This window comes from Aquarana catesbeiana, linkage group LG02 (assembly GCF_042186555.1).
Source record: "Aquarana catesbeiana isolate 2022-GZ linkage group LG02, ASM4218655v1, whole genome shotgun sequence".
In the NCBI taxonomy this organism is placed as follows: Eukaryota; Metazoa; Chordata; class Amphibia; order Anura; family Ranidae; genus Aquarana; species Aquarana catesbeiana.
The window spans coordinates 20518535-20541662 of record NC_133325.1 but is presented as its reverse complement, the minus strand read 5'-3'; the positions used below and the strand labels follow the sequence as shown (position 1 = coordinate 20541662).

The 23128-nt window shown below is 42.5% G+C and overlaps 1 pseudogene; it reads left to right on the top strand.

Annotated features, from left to right (window-relative positions):
* Positions 1 to 6492: 6492 nt before the first annotated feature.
* Positions 6493 to 16271, top strand: LOC141129620 (transmembrane protein 62-like; annotated as a pseudogene).
* Positions 16272 to 23128: the final 6857 nt, after the last annotated feature.

Here is a 23128-nt window from a genome sequence, read left to right as displayed (position 1 = left end):
CGGCGTCCGGTGAGCCCTTGCTGACCCTTTGAAAGTCCGGGGGAGAGGGTGTAAATCTCTGTGCTGGCCCGTACCCATATCCGCAGCAGGTCTCCAATGTAAACAGCCTCTGGCATGTTAGAACAATGTAGGTAAGGGAAGTCGGATCCGTAACTTTGGGATAAGGATTGGCTCGAGGGCTGGGTCGGTTAGGCTGGGGCGCGAAGCGGGGCTGGGCCGCCAGGGAGCGGTGACTCTGGACGCGTTATCCTATTGTTTGTCACGCTGTTTGCATCGTTTTTAAATTGTAAGTTACTACGTGTGTTTTACAATAAAACGTTTTTGGGTTACTATGGAGCCCACCTTCTCTCATTCCATGTAATACTTTTTTTGATGAGCCACGGAAGTGATCCCCTATCTAAGAGCGGTCTGTGGATACCTGTGGAAATCGACTGTCTGCTGGGGAATCAGTGTTCCATTTATTACACGAGGCTTGACTAGACCCGTGGGGGTCGTCGTATGAGGTGAGAGGCTGCGGCAAACTATTGGTACACAACGGATGGTGACACTAAAATGAATTGGATGATCTCTACCTTGCACTTTTTGGAATTTTTCTCAATAGTTATATACAAGATTTGTTAAGAATTTCTTCTGAACATTGCACGTTTGATTATTGCACTTTTGAACTTTGCACTTTGTAGTTACATAATTTGTTTATATTGAATATGCGCCACATTATTTTTCTTTACTATATTTATGCAGTGTGAGAGCACCTTCTGATGTCGGCAGATATTCGCTTAGTATAGATTTATTCCCTTTTGTACTGGTGTTGCGCATTGGTATTACATTTATGAGTAACTATGACTCTCTTAAGGTAGCCAAATGCCAAGTGACGCGCATGAATGGATGAACGAGATTTCCACTGTCCTACCTACTATCTAGCGAAACCACATCTGTGGCTCTGTGGACGGCACTCGGCACAGCAATCATTATCATATGTTATTGCAATATTTGATTTGTTTCCAATTACCAATAAGTAATTATATTGCTAGTTTTATAATAGTGTGTGTAATTAATGTGTTCTTTCTTGCCAACAGGGGCTGTTTATTTGGACCAGTGCAGCGTTGAGCCCAAGATCCCAAAATAATATTGGCTGGAGCACTTTATTTTGTGGACATTTTCCTATTCCCACTTGGTGTGATTGTAGCCGTATTATCACCCCCCCCCCCCCTCCATTCCTCTCCCTCTGTCTTGTCTTATCTCACTAACTCTGCTGCTATCTTTATTACCATTGATTTGTATGTGTTGGTTTTTTCTCTTTTTTTTTTCTCTTTCCTTTCCCTCAGATGTGTGTTTTTTTTTTTTTTTTTAACATTCTGTTAATTTGTGAATCAGTACTGCTTGGACATTGAAGAAGGGGACATACCCCAAAAGCTTGTCCTGAAAAATTATGTTAGTGCAAATCAAAAAAATTATCACGGACAGTACTCCATTTTCTCTGTCACAATTGCACTAATACGGATACAATCATACCAAGTATGATGGAAGGTACTGCATATAGCCACATAAAGAAGCAGTTAACCAACCTGATCACAAAGCAAACACAGGTCAACAGTGACCTCTTCTTTCTCTCAAGATGCAAAAAGAGGAATCTCATACCACAGGGTCTCCGGATTAAAAACCCTTGTGCAAATACACTGAACTCTCCTTATGAAAGACTCTGCAGACGTACCAGCGAAAGGTTAACGAACAACCTTATTCATAAACTGTATGGTAAAAGGGAAACAATCTGGAAACAAATCAGTTGAGGTTTGAAACCTCAACACCATTTGACTCTACAAGCATCAACCAAATTAAGAATGAAATCGAAAACCTTACAAAGACAACTGCAAAATCTTGCCATGAACGGGAAGCAAAAAAAGCTCCAAAAGCTACACCAAGAGCAGACCTTTTGGATACAACCTAAACAACACAAAACAAACACAACTTCTATAACTCCTGCTATCAGCAACTTGGAACCCGATCCAGAATCCCAAGGTATTCCATGTGTAAATGCTAACTTGACAGAAAATGTGGATATAACAGAGGAACTTGGAATCATAAATTTGTCAAATCATAAACTTTCTACACCAGAAACGGTCCTCTCCAAAGGCCTCACATTCTGCCCAACCACCAAATAATTAACCACCTAGATAATTTACAGGTATGGTCAGATATGGAGGAATTCTTTAGGAGACTAAGGCTCAAATAATATTTTCACAGTAATGAAAGGAGTCCTAGGACAATAGGAGGTGACAAAAAAAAAAAAGCAACTTCACACCTCCACAAGGACGCAACCCCAAACTGGATACCTGTATTGACAGCTTCAGGCTGCGAGTCTCATCCCTGATATCCACCCAGCAAAAAAATATTATACAACTTTTCACCACTGGAGCGAAGAGCTGTACATGATCTGCACAATAATCCGGCCATAACCATCAAACCAGCAGATAAAGGGGGAGCACTCGTTGTGATGGATACAGACAAATATATACAAGAGGGCCAGAGGCAGCTGGAAAATACCACTTACTATAAAAAACTGGATTATGATCCAACCCAGGATTTTACTAAGCAATTAAAAGGTCTCATTGCGACAATACCAAGCCACCTACATTCAGAACTCATCAATGCGATTCCGGATAATCCAGAAATTGAAGACTTCTACATGCTGCCCAAGATTCACAAGCCAGGAAAGCCAGGCAGACCCATTATAACAGGTATGAATACACTTACCGAACATATCTCAGGCCTTGTAGAAAACATGTTAAAACCTTTAGTCGTGAACACTGCGAGATTCCTGCAAGACACCACTGATTTTCTGAACAAGCTTAACAATATACAACTACCACCAAATACACTTCTAGTCACTATGGATGTAGAACCTCTGTACAGTAACATCCCTCACAAGGATGGGTTGGCAGCATGTCACAGATTCTTATCATCCTCACCAAACCACAAATACACGGCTGAGGATGTGACACGGCTCATTGAATTCATTCTTACACACAACTACTTCACTTTCAATAATGACATCTATCTCCAGTGTATGGGTACTGCTCTGGGAAGCAAAATGGCACCCCAATATTATATAATAACTTATTTATGGCTGACCTGGAGGACAAATTACTGAACAGCATACAACAAAAGCCATAGAGATATTATCGCTATATTGATGATATCTTCATATGGACTGAAGGTGAAGAAAATCTAAACCAATTCTTCTCATTGATCAACACTTTTCACCCATCTATGAAACTAAAAATGGACTATTCGAACACACATGTCAACTTCCTAGACACTACAGTATACATCAGGGATGACAAGCTTCACACGTCGATATACAGAAAACCGACTGACCGATGCAGCTATCTTCATAGTTCCAGTTTTCACCCCCAACACACTAAACGAGCTATCAGAACATCTCAGAACACTGGCAGACTCCTTCCATAAGAAAGGTTCCAAAGACAAAACCATCAACAGCATAAACACAGCCTTGAAAACCCGAAGAGAAAATCTCCTACAATACACAGAGAAAAAAAACAAATAACCGAGTACCTCTAGTCACCACATACAACCCAGCACTTGAAGGGATCAAAAAAGATAAACAAAGATTTACAACCCATTATAACAGAGGATGAAACTCTGAAAGGAATATTCCAACAACCCCCATTATTGGCTTTCAGACAACCACCCAACCTCAGACACAAACTAATCAGCCGGAAAGTTCACTCTGATTATGAAGTCACAAATAATGGAAGCAAACCCTGCAATAAAAAACGCTGCAAACTATGCAACCAGATCAATCAATCTATCCAAAAGTATCACACACACACAAATGGGACCTTCAATATCATGAGATCTTACAACTGTACCTCCAGTAATGTTGTGTACCTCATCCAATGCAAAAGGTGCAGCAAAGGATCTTATGTTGGTGAAACAGGACAGAAGTTGCAAGCGAGGATGAATTTGCACAGACATACAATTAAAGAAGACAGTTTATGTACACCTGTGGGACATCACTTCTCACAACCGGACCACACTATAGAAGACCTAAATGTTTTAGTTCTTAAAGGGAATTTCAGAACTATCCAGGAAAGGAAAACGTTTGAACTAAGAATGATAATTCTTTTTGACACTAAAACTAATGGCCTGAATTTAAATATTGGTTTTCTTACACATTACACTAAAGTTTTACGACCCCTCTGTGACTATCATCCTCCCCCCCTCCATTCTATAGCTCTCCCTCTGTCTTATCCCACTAATGCCTCGTACACACGTTCCGAATATCGTATGACCGATCTCGCTTAAGCAGTTGCAAGTAGAAATTAAAAGTCACGAAAATTCTCGTATGACAGACAAAAAAAATCAGAAGTGATGTCATGTAATGTATTTGTGCTTTCGGACGACAACTATACTGACTAAACGAAAATCGTAGATATGGAATTGTACGAGGAAAACTTTTGTGTATGTCCGATCGAATAATATCGGATGAACGGTTGTGATCGGCTGTTGAAAGTAGTGTACACACGATCCGAATATCGTACGATCCTTCCTCGGACGACTGTTTTCGTACGATATTCAGATCGTGTGTACGGGTCATTACTCTGCTGCTATCTTTATTACCATTGATTTGTATTTGTTTGTTTTTCTTTTTTTTTTTTCTCTCTCTCCTTTCCCTCAGATGTGTGTGTGTGTGTGTGTTTTTTTGTTTTGTTTTTTTACATTCTGCTTAAAAATTTGTGAATCTGTACTGCTTGGACCTTTGAAGAAGGGGACATACCCTGAGAGCTTGTCCTGAAAAATTGTATGTTAGTGCAAATTAATAAAAAAAAGTATCACGGACAGTACTCAATTTTAGCCTATTCCCACTGAAAGCTAAATTTAAAAAACTAACATTTGCCATAGAGGGAATTATGAGCCTCATAACAATTGGTTCATTTGTTGCAGGTATGTGTATGAAAAATATATTGCACTATATCACACAGATGGAGATGTATAACTATACGTACAGAAGGTGCCAGTCTTCCAAATCCTCAAATCATTTGCATAACTGATACTTCCCATTAACCACTTAAAGACCAGCCTCGTTTTGAGAATTTGGTGTTTAAAAGTTTAATTACTTTATACATTTATTACTTAGAACCTCCAAACATTATATATTGTTTTTTTTCTAACACCCTAGAGAATAAAATGGAGGTCATTGCAATAATTTTTTTGAATAAAAAAATAAGACAACAGTAAAATTAGCCCAATTTTTGTTATATTGTGAAAGATAATGTTACGCCGAGTAAATTGATACCCAACATGTCACGCTTCAAAATTGCTCCCGCTCGTGGAAACTTTAAACCCTTATAAATCTCTATGGGGGGCGTGGGTTGCCTTGAGGGAAGATGGCTGCTTAACCCCTCAGCTCCGTCAGCCTACAGCCTTTTTTCAGCTCTACCTAGGGAATAGCGCAGTGATTTTAGCTCCTGAGCATGGGGACAGCATCCCGTGACACTTTAGCGTCCAGATCACAATCTCCTAGAGGAAACAGCGGACGCGTGACCCAGAATATACCGGAAATATTCTGGAAGTAGAGAACCAATATGGCGACATCCTCCTCAGCTCCCTCACAAGCACAGTATGGGATTGTGCTGGCGCCAACTGATTCGCAGCCCTCTCCTATGGCGGCTTGCCAAGTGACACACCAGCAGCCGAGCCTGCATGATTTCCGCACAGTAGCAGCAGGCATAAAGGACACACTCTCTGCCGCCATCATGGACCTCCGTCATGAACTACAGTCAATGGCGGGAAGAAACACAACCAGAGGTTGGTGGGGCTGGTGCTGGCTCTGATACTGGGCACCTATAGCAGTACTGGGCGCAGGGCTCAGCTCAGGGTCAGCCATGGAAGAGACCTAACATGACCATGGCCGGGGAAGGAGCTCAGTCACATCTTCTGGGCTGTACAGGTGACTGATATCCACATTCGTAAATTCCTGGAAACTCAAAGGGTGTCAGAGTTTGAATCTTTTTGTACTGAAAGCCTTGCAATCATCCAGCCTGCCCTTGTTCTAGTAACAGCACTTTTATCATTATTTACATGTGGAGAACTATCTGATATACACGGTTGGATCTTGGATATTCGTTTGAAACTCTATCCATGTGGTTTATAAGCGTCTAAGCCTAACACGTAAGTGTAGGCATTTAAATTTGGTGATCTTACAGATGGCAAAACCAAAGATAAATTGGGGTCGGACCAATTTGAGGAACAGTGGCACATTTATAGATCTGTTTTGAAGAAGTCCCAGATACTGGAGAAAACAAAATGGATTGACATTCGTGAAAATCATGGAAATACTCAGGATGGCAAAAAGAAGGTTCCTTTCATTATATTCACCAAACTCCATTTGGGAATTACTCCTTTATCTGTGAAGATGCCACTCTCACTCCAGGACCCAAAAGACCGTACAACTTCTTTGGAATAATTAAGAAGGATCAGATGCAGAAGTTGTCAACATTGGCTGCAGAGAGTCTACATAGCAATCAATCTGTGTGGTTTGGTTACTACCCCACTTCAACCATTGTATCTTCTTCCCCTGGTATCCGGGAAGTAATGAGTTCAGCTGTGGCATACATGTGTGGTCACCTGAACACTCTGGGAGGACTGGCACCTGTCCTTCATAGTCAACATCAGCAAGGCACCCTGGAGCTGGAACTTGGAGACTGGATGAAGAATAGGAGATACCGGATATTTGTCTTTGATCATGACCTGTTCAGCTTCATTGACCTGCGATGTGATAAGTGGCCTGCAATTCTCATTACTAACCCCAAATCTGTTTTGTATACAAACCCAGCAGTGGAGCCATTGAAGCAAATCTAGCATTTCACACACATCAGAGTGCTGGTATTTTCCCCGGATCCCATCATCTCTGTCAAGGTGTTTATAGACGGCATTGAACTGGGAGAGGCTGAGAATTCTTCTGGTCCTTTGTACGTCTTAAAGTGGAGTGCTGAAGCATATATGACTGGACTACATGAGATCAAAGTCCTTGTGAAGGATGCTGCTGAGCGGAAGCAAACCAGAAGCCATCTGTTCAGCTTAGAAGATGATGTTTTTGTCAGCTTTAGCCTGTTTCCATCTCTGATTCTCCTTACAGATCACTACATTGTGGCACAGGTGCTATTTATTGTCATAGTGCTGGGTCAACTCCTTGTACTTCTTTTTTTCAGAATAAGAAAGAAGCCAAAGCTAAGAGGACCCCCTGGAAATTTTGCACTGGTCTCTTTCTCTTTGCATGTACTGAGCAAGAACAGTGTTTTCTTCGATGCCATTGTACTGCTGACTCTTTGCACAGCCATAGGTCCTTGGTTTATTGGAGAAATTATAGATGGCCACATGGGAGCTTGCTTTGCCTTTGGAGTGATTGTTGGAGGACATTTCCTAGATGGAAGTCTCTCATACGTGGTTGGAATAACACAGATGGCGTTCTTTAATATTCCCCTGACTGCATACCTGTGCTGGTGTTTACTTTGTAGATGCAAGGGTTTCTTTTCCCATCTGCGACACACTAGGGAGATGGTCTGTGTGCCGATTCACTTCTTCATGTTCCTCCTTTTTGAATTTACTGTCTTTAAGGACATCACATTATTTCTGAGGAGGTACTTCTGGAGGCTGATGACCAGAAAGCACTAGATATACTGACCTCACTACTGGACGAAAATGAAGGGATTCTTGAGCCACCCATCCCAATTAGGAGACAAGCTAACCTAAGGATAAGGTCACAAAAGATGCCCCCACTGTCCAAGAACAGGTGGCTGAACCTGTTCCTCGACATGGTGCAGACTGATTTGGAAAAGGTTGATTGGACAAAAAAATCCCCTGATAATCTAATAGTAGGAGAAAGGTCTGCTCTGAGAGACCTGAGAAAGAGACAGGAAATGGTAATAAAGAAAAGTGACAAAGAGGGCAACGTGGTATTATTAAATCAACAAGACTACGAAAAAGAAGTGAAACGCCTGCTTAATGATCAGATGACATATGAGAAACTGGATAATAACCCGTTCCCAGCTCTGGTTACAGAACTGAATGGGAAACTGGGAAATGCCAAAAATGAGGGACTGTTGACGAACCGAGAATACCAATATCTCCTTGTGCGGGAGTTTAACATACCGACCTTTTACATCCTCCCTAGGGTTCACAAAAACCCAAAAAATCCACTGGGCAGACCGATAGTTTCCGCCTGCCAGGGTCCCCTTGAGAGGGTAGGTCGGTATTTGGACTCCCTTCTACAGGATATGGTCAAAAAATTGAAGTCTTATGTTCAAGACACAAGATGTGCTGGCTAAGATCACCGAACTCAATACCTGTAGACAACCCGAAGGGACACTCCTTGTTAGTATTGACGTTGAGTCACTTTATACCTCAATACCACATTCCTGTGGTATACATGCTGTTGAACGCTTTCTGAAATTAACTTACCCTGAGTCTTGGCACGGTTAGTGGCAGTAGCTAATCAAATTGCAAATATCCCGGTAATTAGAGGGAAGAGTGGGGAGCTGGTTACTGATCCTGTGGACATACTGAGAGAGTTTTGTGATTTTTTTTTTGAGGGCTTATATTCTCCCATTCAGCATTATGACCCTGATTCCTTGGATACCCCTCTGGATGAGCTTATTCTCCCGAGGCTATCTGATGAGGAAAGAGTGATGCTGGATAAAAGGGATAACAAACAAGGAAATAGTGGCTGCAATTTTCGATTTTCCCCCTAACAAGGCCCCTGGTCCGGATGGCATCCCTGCAGACATTTATAAACTATATGCTGAGGAATTGGCACCTAGACTGAATACGCTTCTGGCGCAGTGTCTTAAAATCAACAGGCTTCCAACATCTATGTTGGATGCGTACATGGTTCTATTGCCGAAACCGGGAAAAGACCCTTTAGAGTGTGCATCTTATAGGCCTATTGCGTTACTAAACATGGATTTGAAGATCCTAACAAAGATTCTGGCAAACAGGTTGGTTACAGTGATTTCCTCTCTTGGGGATATTGACCAGACTGGTTTCATGCCCGGAAAGTCTACGGATACTAATCTGAGAAGATTATTTACTCCTCTTCAGCTTCCCGGGGATGAGACAAGCTCCAGAATAATTGTTTCGATTGATATAGAAAAAGCGTTTGATTCAATTGATTGGACATACATGCATAGGGTGCTTGCTAAAATGGGGTTTGGCAAAGTGTTTCTGCAATGGATTACTTTGCTGTCTAGTAATCCCAGAGTAGCAATCAGACTTGGCAGGTCTACATCCCCCTTTTTCTCAGTAAGCAGACAGGGGTGTCCCTAGTCCCCATTCATATGTGCACTTATGATAGAACCGGTAGCAGTAGCTCTGAGGTCATCTAGTGAAGTCCAAGCTATAAAAGTGGGTGGAATCAGGGAATGTCTGGCACTGTATGCTGATGACATGCTGCTGTTTCTGGAGGACCCCAGGTCCTCGCTACAGGCAGCATTGAAAATTCTAAACAACTTCATCACTTTTTCAGGGTTAAAAGTCAATTGGAGTAAATCCTCAATTTTGCCGCTAGATGAAGGGGCTAAGGAAAAGGCCGATCATAGTCTCCCGCTAAAATGGGTATCTTCCATCACATATTTAGGGGTAAAAATTTCAGCTAATAGCTCTGACTATTTGATGCTTAATTTGATCCCACTTTTGAATTTTTTCAAGCAAAAAGCGCAGGCGTGGCAGAGGCTCCCGTTATAACTCATAGGGAGGATAAATTTATTAAAAATGAAAATTCTCCCTGTCATTTTATACTTCCTTAGACACGTCCCGGTGTGGGTCCCCAAGTCATTTTTCAAACAATTGGATAGTATCACCAGCACATTTTTGTGGGCTCCCAAACAACCACGCATAGGGCTCAATGTACTTCAGGAACCCTGGGGGTGTGGCGGGCTGGCCCTTCCAGATTGGAGGAAGTACTATTTGGCTGCTCAGATGGTATTTGCCCATAAATGGCTAGTATCAGATGATGGCGATTCTGCAACAGTTGTGGAGGCGGCTCTTCTGGGGCCTTATGAGACTCTTAGACTGGCCCTTTACAGGAGGTATTAAATCGGAACTACCAATCACATTAGCTATGAAGGCTACTATTAAGGCTTGGGAGGAGGTACATCAACTAGTGTGTCCGAGCTTCTTGGGTTTCTCCCCTCTAACCCCACTGTGGGGAAATCCTAAGTTGCCTCATTTTATACATTCTCAAATAACATGGTATGGGTGGTTAAGGGCATCAAAAACCTAAAGGATATTATACTAGAGACGGGAATCTCATGACTTTTGATCAACTTAAGGCCAGGCATGATCTCCCCAACTCATATTTTTTTAGATTCCTGCTACTTTGTCATGCCTTCCAGGCTCAATTCGGGGATCAGGTGGTGGAATCTCTCCCATCTTTCGTGGAGGATATGCTTGTGCAGGAAGAACTTTCTAAAACTCTATCAGTTGTTTATAAAGAAATGTTTAAGAAAAGTCCCGGGGCTATGCTAAAATGTAGGCAGCGTTGGGAGGTGGAGGTCCCTGACATAGATGGAGAGGACTGGGATGATATCTGGAGTTGCCCATTCACACATTTAGTCTCTGCAAGAGACAAATTAATACAGTTCAAATTTCTGCATAGAATTTATTTCACTCCTGCCAGACTAGCTACCATATAGCCTACAATCTCCTCGGAGTGTTGGAGATGTGGCTTCTCACCGGCTGGTGAGGAACACATCTTCTGGGAATGCTCTCACATTAAACCTTTCTGGGAGGGGATAGTCTTGTGTATCTCAGACCTCCTGAAAATTCCTATCCCAATCTCAATAAAAGTTTGTCTACTGGGCCTGGTTGACGAGGTGGTTCCATCAATGGCTCTGAGAACATTATTAAACATTATTTTTCTACGGGAGAAAAGCTTTCCTATTGAAATGGAGGTCCTCTTTGCCTCCAGGTATACCTTTTTGGAAGGGTCTGGTAAACTCCATGTTACCTTACTACAAAGCAACATATATCTCTAGAGGGTGCGAGGAAAAAATTTAACAAAGTGTGGTTTAACTCAGATACCACGGCTGGATAAAGTTGAGTATTGTAATGTTATAGGTAATCTAATGATAAAAGCATAAATACTGTTTTGAAATGTATTAAACCCTCAAACTCAATCAAAGGAATTAACAATGGTCTATTAAGATAGTTCTAGAGCTTTGCTAGTACTCGAGGGATACAGAGTTGTGCAATATCTGGGGAATACTGTACAACAATTTGTTATATCCACTGGATGTATCGGGAGGTATGTTTTTAGATATATTGACAAAGTCCTGGATGAAAGGGGGGGAGAACCGAGTTACAGGTTGCTGGGGGGCGGGGGAGAAGGTTATGCACTTAGGTGCTTTTGTTAGAGAGGTATAAATGTGACCACTCGGTGGTCAGAAGGCGAAGTCGAAAGCCTTCCTTTTGTTTGTTTTTTGTTTACTGTATGTTTCTAAAAAATTTTCAATAAAAATAATTTTTCAAAAAAAACTTACCCTGAGTCTGAACCCCAAAATGAATTTTTGGTTGAACCATTGGAATTTACTTTGTCAAACAATTTCTTTCAGTTCCTGACCACGTATTACCACCAAATACGTGGTACCTCCATGGGAGCTGCGTGGGCACCGGCCTACGCATGTCTCCACCTGGGGCTCTGGGAGGAGGAGGACGTCTACCTGTCGCCGATGTACCGCGACCACGTACGTCGATGATGTGCTAATGCTGTGGAAGGGCACTGCCGATTACTTAAACTAAATTCATGTGTGATCTCAACATGAATGAGCGGAATATACGTTTGACATACAACTTTGATCAAAGGAAACCGTCCTTTCTGGATTTGCAGATTACACTGGATGATGGTAGGTTTGACACTAGCACGTTCCGAAAGGAAACGTCAGCCAATACTTTGTTGCATGCAACTAGCCACAATCCACATTGGAAAAAAAATGCGATTCCGGTGGGACAGTTTCTGCGATTTAAAAGAAACTGTACTGAGGTTGCTGACTACGTACGTGAAAGTAAGGACTTATACGCGAGGTTTCGTGAACGTGGGTATCCGCATAGACAGCTCAAATGTGCCAAAAAAAGAGCCGCTATGAGAGACCGAGATAGCCTCCTCTGTTCCAAAAAGACCACAGCTGAACCAATCAGAGCAACAAATGACTCTGTGCGGATCATTACAGCATTCGGGTCCCAGTGGGACCAGGTATGTCAGATACTAGAGAAACATTGGGGTATTCTAACTAACGCCCCTGAGCTTAAGAAAATAGTCAGCCCCTCCCCAAAGCTAGTTGCCCGCAGAGCTCGCAGCCTGGTGGACATGTTGATCAAATCAGAATTTGTCAAAGAACAAAGTTCCACCTGGCTGTCGGAGTACCCCCGCTCCCTGGGAATGTTCCCTTGTAATAGATGTCAGATATGCCCTTACGTACATAGAACCTCTTTTTTCACCGATGCTTTGGGTACGAAGACCTTTGAGATTCGTGACCTTATCAATTGCAATACATCACGAGTGATTTATGTAATCACCTGTCCCTGCATAAGATTTATGTAGGGAAAACAAAAAGGCCACTAAAGATACAAATAGGGGAGCATCTACGCGAAATCACTGCCAAGGGAAAGATCCCTGAGAAAACTCTAGCCAAACACTTCTTTTTGTGTCATGGAGGAAGTACTAACGGACTCACAGTAAAGGGGATCTATGTTTTAAAATTACCCCCTAGACAAGGTGACTATGATCGCATACTCCTCCAAAAAAGAGAAGTGGTGGGTATATAAATTGAGGTCTCTAATACCGATGGGGTTGAACACTGAATTGAATTTACAGGCATTCTTGGAAACTTGATGTGCTCCCCTAAATGCAAACCCTAAATGTTTACATTATGGGTATTAAGAGCTTCACCTAGTCTATGGGCTTTATGGACAGGACATAGGCAAAATATGTCCTTAGACAAATCCCACATCAACTATCAAGCTGTAGCCCATTGGCCATGGCGTTGTATATGCACTCAGCGTGAATTGTCTGTATTAAGAAAACTGTCGATTGGTTTGCTCTGTTTTCCCATACTATATGAAAAGTGCATAAAATGTACGTGTTTGGTGTTTACAATTCATCATGGGCACCCAATGTGTCCCCCTAAGATTTAAGGGGTGACATTCGTTGTCCTAGTGTTCATTCTTGTTATCTAAAAAACTAAAAAAATAAAAAATAAAACTTCACTTTATTTTCCTCTATTCAACTTTTCTGCCGTCTATCCTTTCACTACTTTTCACCCACAGAAGCCCCTAGAAAAATTACACAGTTGACCTATGAGGATGCACAGTATTTATGCCACTGACAACCAAATTATATAAAAGTTTGTGTAAAAACAACCCAGTAATGGGTTAAGTGGACAGCTGACTTTTCTATGAACAGGACTTTATCCCTTCGACTTACTACAACCTAATTGGCGGCCACCTCCAGCAAGTATATTATAAGAAGGGTGTGAGGCGGCCTAACCAATGAACGTCCGAGAAGAAGCTACGTCATTATGTCACGGCGAAACGCGTTGACGTCACTACGCAGCCTGCCCGAGAGAGCTGGAGGCTCTGATGAGCCGACGTATGAGAGGAGAAGACCGGAGCTTTTGATTAGCTGCATGGATCGGCGCTCCGAGTGAACCGGACTATGGGTAACAAATTGGTGTCAGTTGACCCACCAAGGAGACGGCACGAGATGTCATCCTCATTCCCAATGCAGCAGGCCAGCACATGAGTGCGAAAGACATATAGAAACTACGATAGCAGTACTGACCACTGAGAAGCAACTTGAGGACGGCCTGGTAACGTATCGATAGCACTGCTATCACACACCACTGTGCCAACATCTCTAACTGTGTATCAGGTCACCAGACCCATTGTTGGAATCCCGCTTTCTAGTTTTGAATGGCCGTTTAATACTAGGACTGTTAACCCTTTATCTGGATACTGGATTGATCCTAGAACTTATTACCTCAGCACTGCCCTATACCATCAGCTGATATAAATATATCAGAAAGGGACTCTGACAGAGACAGACAGACCATATCATAGAGATCACTGTCGTTCTGAGGACATTGTGCAACTTCCTGAGGGATTCACCACCCCCTGACAGAACCAACATCAGAAGCGGATATCCAGTGGGGACTTTTAACACCAAGGGACAGGAAGTCCCCACCTCTCTGTGTATACAGTTGCGTTCTGAAATGGGATGCGTGGAAGGAAAAGGACACCTATAGGACTGGAGTGACAGAACCAGCATTATACGCTCGTACCCCTGCAGGGGTGGGGCGCTCCGGTGAGTGCAACCACATTGGGGGGACAACCAGTTGCTACAGCACGGCACTTTATCACTTAAGAAGACTTTCCTGCACAATTGTTATGAACTTTTCTTGCACTAAATAATATATGGTTTTGTGATTTTTAGCTGCGATTTGGACACATTATCAATGATTTTTTTATTGCTTATAATTATTGCACATTTACACATTATTGGTGGACAACTATTGTTTTTGGACAATTATTGTTTTTGGCACTTCATCACTTTATATTTATTCATGTGAAGATGCATTTATGGTATTTAGTGATGCTGCTTGATATTTGCGTTTCTTTGCACATATAATATTAATTTTTACCTGATCAAGGTGTTTTTCACTAACACAAGGATCTTTTTGGATCATACCGAAAAATTTCACATTTTTTATCTTTGCACCTCTATTTATACACTTGCATTTCCTGCTAATTTTTTATTTATACTCCCAATACAGCGCCACTCCCTATACTTTGATCTACCATCAGCTGATAACAATTCCCAGATTGAAAATCACCTAATACACATTTTGTGTGAGGCACAGGACTGCCTTTTGCCTCGTTAAAGGGATAAGAGTTGACTTATGCATCTCTTGTTACTGCTTTAATGATCTGGTTCTCCACATGATGGAATTACCAGATTTGGGATTTAGGAAATAGGACGGCACCAGCACTCTTTCCTTTATTTTCTCTCTATTCTCCTATTGTCTCAGCCCTTACCTGATCCTCCCAAATTTACACCTTAGCCCCACTTAGCACCACCATCTTGTGAATGGCCCCATTGTGTCGAATTGGCTAAGTGTCATGAAGGACTGAGACAATTGCTCGGATTAGGCTAGCAGAAATATTGTTATATGTATGTTTTGTTTGTCTGTCTGTGTCTGCAATATTTGTAGCTAATGGCAATAATTTTTGTAATACCAATAATAATGTGCACCTTATGTTTTATAATTGAATAAACTGTAATGCTTTTTAATTAATTGTATCCCTGATGATTCTGTTGCATAAAGTAACCCCTATTAGGGCCCGTCTCTAAACGGGCTGTTTTACCATACCCCTTTTTTTCCGGCCATTCTACTTCATGACCAGGTACAGGTGATTACTCGCGCATTCCCCCCAACCCTTCCCCCATACCCCTTTGTGTTTTGTCAGCTTTAGCCTGTTTCCATCTCTGATTCTCCTTACAGATCACTACATTGTGGCACAGGTGCTATTTATTGTCATAGTGCTGGGTCAACTCCTTGTACTTCTTTCTTGCTAAGAGGACCCCCTGGAAATTTTGCACTGGTCTCTTTCTCTTTGCATGTACTGAGCAAGAACAGTGTTTTCTTCGATGCCATTGTACTGCTGACTCTTTGCACAGCCATAGGTCCTTGGTTTATTGGAGAAATTATAGATGGCCAACGTGGGAGCTTGCTTTGCCTTTGGAGTGATTGTTGGAGGACATTTCCTAGATGGAAGTCTCACATACGTGGTTGGAATAACACAGATGGCGTTCTTTAATATTCCCCTGACTGCATACCTGTGCTGGTGTTTACTTTGTAGATGCAAGGGTTTCTTTTCCCATCTGCGACACACTAGGGAGATTGTCTGTGTGCCGATTCACTTCTTTATGTTCCTCCTTTTGGTCTGGCAGATCTATTCCTGCTTTTTCCTCTTATTGACTTATGGCACCTTAGCAACTTTCCTCTCTCCAATGAAGCTGTGGCTGGTGGTGGCTACGTTGGTCTTGGGCAGGAGAGTGTGGGTGTTCAACTTCCCAGAACTAAGGTCTTATGTCATTGAGCTGAAGAACTGTCAGAGCACTTGACAGCTACCTGATGACAGGGAAACGTAGGGGCAGGATGATGTGACTGCATCCTTGCATAGAATCCTCATTTATACCTGGAAAGTCCAATCTTTTTAAGGCCAATTACTCTTTTGATTATGGAACGGCAAATCATGCACATTAATGACTTAAGCCTTCTATAGCATGATGTGGTTTACTTTTGATTTTAAAAACCCGCCACTCCTATGTAATACTTCTCAGAACATTGAAGGACACAAAATGCTGATATTATAATTTGAATAGTCTATAGATTTATTGTCACTATGCAATAGTCTTTTCTCCTACTGGAAAATTGAGACCCTTACAGTGTATACAGTAATAGTCTGAATTTTCAACCCTGAGATTTTGGCTATGGGTGAAACTGGTGGGGGTGAACCACTGCTGCAGCAGACAGAGCTTCTGGGACTCCTACAGATATGTCATTGCCTGTGTTCTGACAAAAACTGTCCTCCTATCAGATATTGTCCGCCCCGTACTGTGCAGGCGCAGCGCTTGCGCAGTACGGAGGAGAAGGAAATGCCGAAAGTGTCCGAAGTTGATCAGCTGACAATCAGCTGTACACGGCGCTTGGGCACTTCTTAGCGATGGCTGTGTGAACTCTATGTCCACTTGGATAGTAGGGAATGTACCTGGACATAGGGTGAGAATAAAAGCGCAGGCGCCGTGTACAGCTGATGATCAGCTGTTGAACTTCGGAGACTTTCGGCGTCTCGTTTGTCCTCCGTACTGCGCCTGCGCAGTACAGGGCGGACACTATATGATAGGGGACAGTATTCGACAAGACACCTGCATCTCCGTGAGTCATATTTAAACCACTATAATGTATCCAGAACTGAAGTATACATTTTTGGCAGACAGATTCTAAAAATGTAACTGGATGTAGAGAAGACTTGAGAATGACTCCAAATCCACAAAATCTAATGAAGCTGCCCATAGAAGAGCAGATATTTTGTATAGTAGAGTATTTAAAGAGATGTGCTGATTTAAAGAAAAAAATATTGGAGTACTGGGACCCACCATAACACCCAGCAAACAATATTCATAGCATGTATTGTACTTTTGTCCCTCTTCTTTATATAACCTTTGGTTTGAAACAACACATTGGAAAATCTAAGTGCAATTACTAATGCCTCCGATTGGCCATGGCACTCATTACTGTCCGTTATCTGAAACATATCAATAGTTGCAAGTGAAGCCTAGAGTAGAACCACAGATAAAACTTTATTTTTTTTCATTTTGGATAAAGTAAGGGAGGGTTATAACCTTTTGGGATTTTCTTTTTCTTTCAATGATATTGGTAAACGGGATAAATAGAGGGCAAATCTTAGGCCACAAAAAAAAAGAAACGCAACCGGAAGAAACGCAACCGGAAGAAACGCAACCGGAAGAAACGCAACCGGAAGAAACACAACCGGAAGAAACACAACCGGAAGAAACAACCGGAAGAAACAACCGGAAGAAACAACCGGAAGAAACACAACCGGAAGAAACAACCGGAAGAAACACAACCGGAAGAAGCACAACCGGAAGAAACAACCAGAAGAAACACAACCGGAAGAAACACAACCGGAAGAAACAACCGGAAGAAACAACCGGAAGAAACAACCGGAAGAAACACAACCGGAAGAAACAACCGGAAGAAACACAACCGGAAGAAGCACAACCGGAAGAAACAACCAGAAGAAACACAACCGGAAGAAACACAACCGGAAGAAACAACCGGAAGAAACAACCGGAAGAAACGCAACCCGAAAAAACAGCCTTATCCACTCAATTTGGTCAAAGAAAAAAATGTATTGTTTTCTAAAGCAGCTTGGACAAGTTACTTTTAAAAATGTGCTGTCCAGACCAAGAATGTATTTCTAAAATGACCAAAATAGAAAAACAAATAATTGGCACTATGGTTTTGGTCTATTCCACCTGTGCTGGTTTCCATCGCTGTGAGCTTTGGGAAAGCCAGCCTAAATTAAAACACTATGCAGCGGGTAATATTTTACTTTCCGGTGCAATATGTTTATGTAAAGGAAGTTATGCCAAAGTTAAAGAAATGTTTGATCTCTGCGGAATAGAGATGTTTGGTACTTTATCTTATACATTTGGTACATTGTCCGCACTTCACAGGGGGTGCAGTACCGCACTGTGGCCACCAGGTGACGGACTCTCGGGCAAGCTCCATTTCATTGCCCCCCAGGCTCCGCCTCTTTTTGACCCCAGATATCTCAGAGGACCTTCTAAATATTTGTGGTAAAACAAATCCCATTAAGCGTATATTGATTGGTCTGTGCAAAAGTTATCACATCTACAAAATAGGGGACAGATTTAGGGACTTTTTTTAAAAAAAGTCTTTATTTTTTTTTCTAGTAATCCCTGTAATGTCATACCAAGACATTTTGGACAATTTTATGCTCCCAACTTTGTGGGAACAGTTTGAGGATGACCCCTTCCTGTTCCAACATGACTGCTCACCAGTGCACAAAGCAAGGTCCATAAAGAGTCCGGACCCCAACCCGATAGAACACCTTTGGGATGAATTAGTGTGGAGACTGTGAACCAGGCCTTTTCATCCAACATCAGTGCCTGACCTCACAAATGTGCTACTGATGAAGGGTCCAACATTTCCATAGACACACTCCTAAACCTGGCGGACGGCCTTCCCAGAAGAGTTGGAACTGTTATAGCTGCAAAGGGTGGGCCAACTGAACCCTGCGGATGTCATTAATGTCCATGTGTGTGTATAGGCGAGGGGTAGTGAGGATTTCATTTTTCTTTGTAAAATGTTCCTAATTGGTTAATATCACATATCCTGCTTCTGTGTGCGGGTCTTGTCATCTTTAGAATATTCCTTTCTTTTAGAATGGATCCCAATTGGAAGTGCCATGTAAATGTAAGATGTGTTGATTGCGAGTCCCGACATGAGCAGACATGAAGCTCCGGGATGGATTATGTGGCAGTGAGGTGACACCAGAGTCACAATCACTGCATTATTATAGAGGTGTCACCCAGCAGGGAGCTCTGTACCATGTGGGACACCAGAGGAGGAGAAGATCTTAGTAGCGGGTATACAGAGGTGGGTTTGGGGCAGTGCCAATGCCAGGAAAAGAATTGAACATGTAATGAGAAGGTGAAAAGACTTTCTACCATTGTGTTAGAAATGTAGAAATGTGGAAGATAAAAAATCTATCTTAGTATTGTTCTTCTATGTTTTTTGCTGTCTGTGTTTTAGTGTAGAATCTCATTGTACAGGACAAACGTTTCCATTTATGAAAGATGTGATCAGATCCAATATTTTTCTTCTCATTCTAGGAAGTATCTGGGTGTTCACAATATACAACATCAGCCCCAGAGACTGTGACAACGTTTTATATTATTGTACATTTGCGGTCCTAATGGTACAATATACGATCATATGTTGTGTCTGCCTCATCCTGTCCTGCTGTGGATGCTGCCATTTGTGTGTCCTCTGCCTGGAATGGATGGTAAGGATTTTAAAAATAATATAAAACACATAAGGATCTATTGGGAGATGTGGGAATGATAAATGAAATTGATAATGGACCCTGGCCTTATAGACTCTGATTGGACACAATGAAGATGAGATTTAGTGAAAATTAACCACTTCAGCCCCAGAAGATTTTACCCCCCTTCCTGCCCAGAGTGTTTTTTTGCGATTCAGCCCTGCGTCGCTTTAGCTGACAATTGCGCGGTCGTGTGACGTTGTACCCAAACAAAATTGACATATTTTTTGCCCCCACAAATAGAGCTTTCTTTTGGCGGTATTTGATCACCTCTGCGGTTTTTATTTTTTGCGCTATAATTAAATAAAGAGCGACAATTTTGGGTATAAAGCAATATTTTTTACTTTTTACTATATAAATGTAGCGCCCGCCTACGTAGGTGTGTGCTAGAAGGTTTGGGGCTAAGTGTAAATTTCAGGCATTCCCCTGTTTGGTATAAGCCTGGCTGGGTTTGATTTATTGGGGAGGAATGATAGTGTAGGATGGGGGGAGGGGTGTAATACCTAGTCTGACCAGTGAGAGGTGCTGGAGGACAGGTTGATTTGTACAGGATGTAGTTAGTGGTATGGGTCACCCTAATGCCCCGTACACACCATCCGATTATCGGACGAATGATCGCCCGTTTTTTTTGCATGCTGATCTCACGTCGAATCTGATGAGTTTACTAAAGTCAGGAAAATTCCTGTCCGACAGCATAAAAATTCGGAAGTGATGTCATGTGTTGTAATGCATTTGTATTGCATTTTCCAACAATAGGTGTACTGATGAAACAAAAATCGTACGAAAAAAATTTGCGTGCATGTCCGATAGAATAATATCGGATGAACTGTCCTGATCGGCTCTCGAAAGCTCTGTACTAAGGATCAGATTATGGTACGATCGATTCGAATGCGGCATTTTTCGTAGGATTTTCGGATCGTGTGTACGGGGCATTAGCCTATCATTCATTTGTATGGGCAGGGGCTTACAGGCCTATATAACTGAGGGTCACATACTTACTGGGGGTTTGCTGATGGGAAGAGGACAGCGGAAGGATTACAGAATGTAGAAGCTGGTACATCTTAAGAGCTCTCTACCTTTAGGAGGAGAGGAGTCTGCCTAAACAGGAGGAGAGATGGAGGAAACAACTGTGGGAACCTGTAACATCTAAAAGGAGAGGCTGCTACCACCAACAGAAGAAAAGAGCTGGGAGAGGAGCCGAGTATGGCAATCATGGACGCTCACTCCAATGTACACGTGAGTGCATACCCAGAGAAACACTTATCTCCATAGGCTGAGGGCAGGCATGTACTGGCCATCAGGACAACGGAGTTTCCCGGTGGGCCGATGGCTCAGTGGGCCGGTTTCAGTGACAGTCTGTCAAAGTAATGGCTGCACAGTTCGCCCTCAACCTCACACAGTGATGTAAGAAAGATGAGAAAAATACAGAGGAGAATAAGTGAAATAATAAAAGAGGTTAGTGAGGACTCCTTATGTTATGCTACTTGTTTTTTTGCACAATTGCGTATAGTTTATATACTGTTTTTGTGCTTGTTTGCACAATTAAAGTGGGCCGGTCTGGATGAAGTCCAGGGCCAAATTTTTGTCCCAGTCCAGCCCTGGCTGAGGGTGCCGGGAACTCTATTCAGACGATTGTTCTTGGGACTTACATTGGAGATTCTGTGCAGTTGGGAAGTAGTAGTAAACAGGAGGGAGAAGATTTACAGACCATTACAGGAACCAATTGACTAAGGCAGCTCATATTTCTAGAAGATTTGTTTCCTATTCTTTCTGCAACGTGCTATGGGAAGGAATAAAGTTATTGTTCCTTTGTTCCAAGACGGTTTGCGGTGTCATCTATGCAGGGAAGTGGGGGGTAATAGAACCAACTGGGAAAAAGGAACCACCTATTAGCAGCTCCTACGGGAGTAGTGCGCTTCATAAATATCCTCAGTTTAGGAATTATCTGTCTGTGTACAATTTATAACATCACCCCCAAATACTGCGACAACGTATTGTTTTATACAGCTTTTGGGGTGTTACTGCTCTACTACACAATATTCTCTTTCATCATATTTACAATCTGCCTGTTTCTGACCTGCGGTGGATGCTGCTCATTCTACTTCAACTGCCTGAGATGGAGGGTAAGGATTTAAAAAAACAACACACATAAAATAGGAAAAAAATGGAATCTCGCTGGAGGGGACTAGTGACCGTGCATATGATCACCAATCCAACATTGAGAAATAGGAGAATAACCCTCTTGATGAATTAAAAACAACTAAAAACTAAAACATAACAGCAAAATAATAGTCCATCAAATATGCAATGATGATGCTTGTTCCACCACCATGAATAAAGACTGGCCGCTTACCAGAAACTCATGATCCCCCGTTACAGAGGATCAGAGAAAGCTGTTTACAAATAGTGATTCGGATCACCACCAATGGACCGGAAGCCTTGTACTGGGATGAACTATGAAGGACCTTGGTACCGTGATGGGGGTATTCACACTGGTAGATACTCGAACATCAGCCCACAGCAATGTAGATGTGGCATGAAAAATAGAAAGGCTCCAAATAGTGTAAAATCATTGGCTTTATTAAAGTAATTAAAAGAAATACACTCACATGCTAGTAGATAATAGTAAGCGTTTAGTATAGTCTGGAGCGCCGGCCGGAAGCTCACAGACAGCCCGTCCTACTGGTATTCACAGCAGCGATGGGAGGTGACGCGAACACGTCGCTCCGCCCTACGCGGTGTTTGGTAATAAAGTTACATCGTCCAGGGGCACGGGCGGCGCGTCTCATCACCTCCCTTTATAGCACAGCAGCCTGACCAAGCCTCACTTTGAGTTCCGCTACATCGGCGGACTTGCGCAATAGATCTAAATCCCAGACATTGAATGGTGCCAAATGCGCAGGTGCACCCGCAGTCAATAGGGATTCGATCCTTCACATGAAGTGACGGGGCTCCATTAACTGGAAGTGGACTATGTGGTCAGGCATCTAGGAAACATAGAACACATAAAAGGTTCAAGTATCCCAGGCGGGGGGTCGAGCCCCTAGGGGCTCTTGCTTCTGGCTCCAAGCGCCTGTGCGCATCGGGCGCGACCCGCTCCGAGGACAGTGGCAGGTGGGGAGTTTGACTGGGGTGGTACATCTGTTAAACGGTAACACAGGTGTCCTAAGACGAGCTCAGGGAGGACAGCTCGCTTGTTCTTGATTTTCAGTATGAATAGAGACCATGAAAGCGGGGCCTCACGATTCTTCTGAGTTTTTGGGTTTCAAGCAGGAGGTGTCAGAAAAGCTACCTCAGGGATAACTGGCTTGCCAACAGGGGCTATTAATTTGGAGAATTGTAATAATGAGCCCAACATTCCGAAGTGCCTGATAGTGTGCGGGGCACTTTTTTTCCT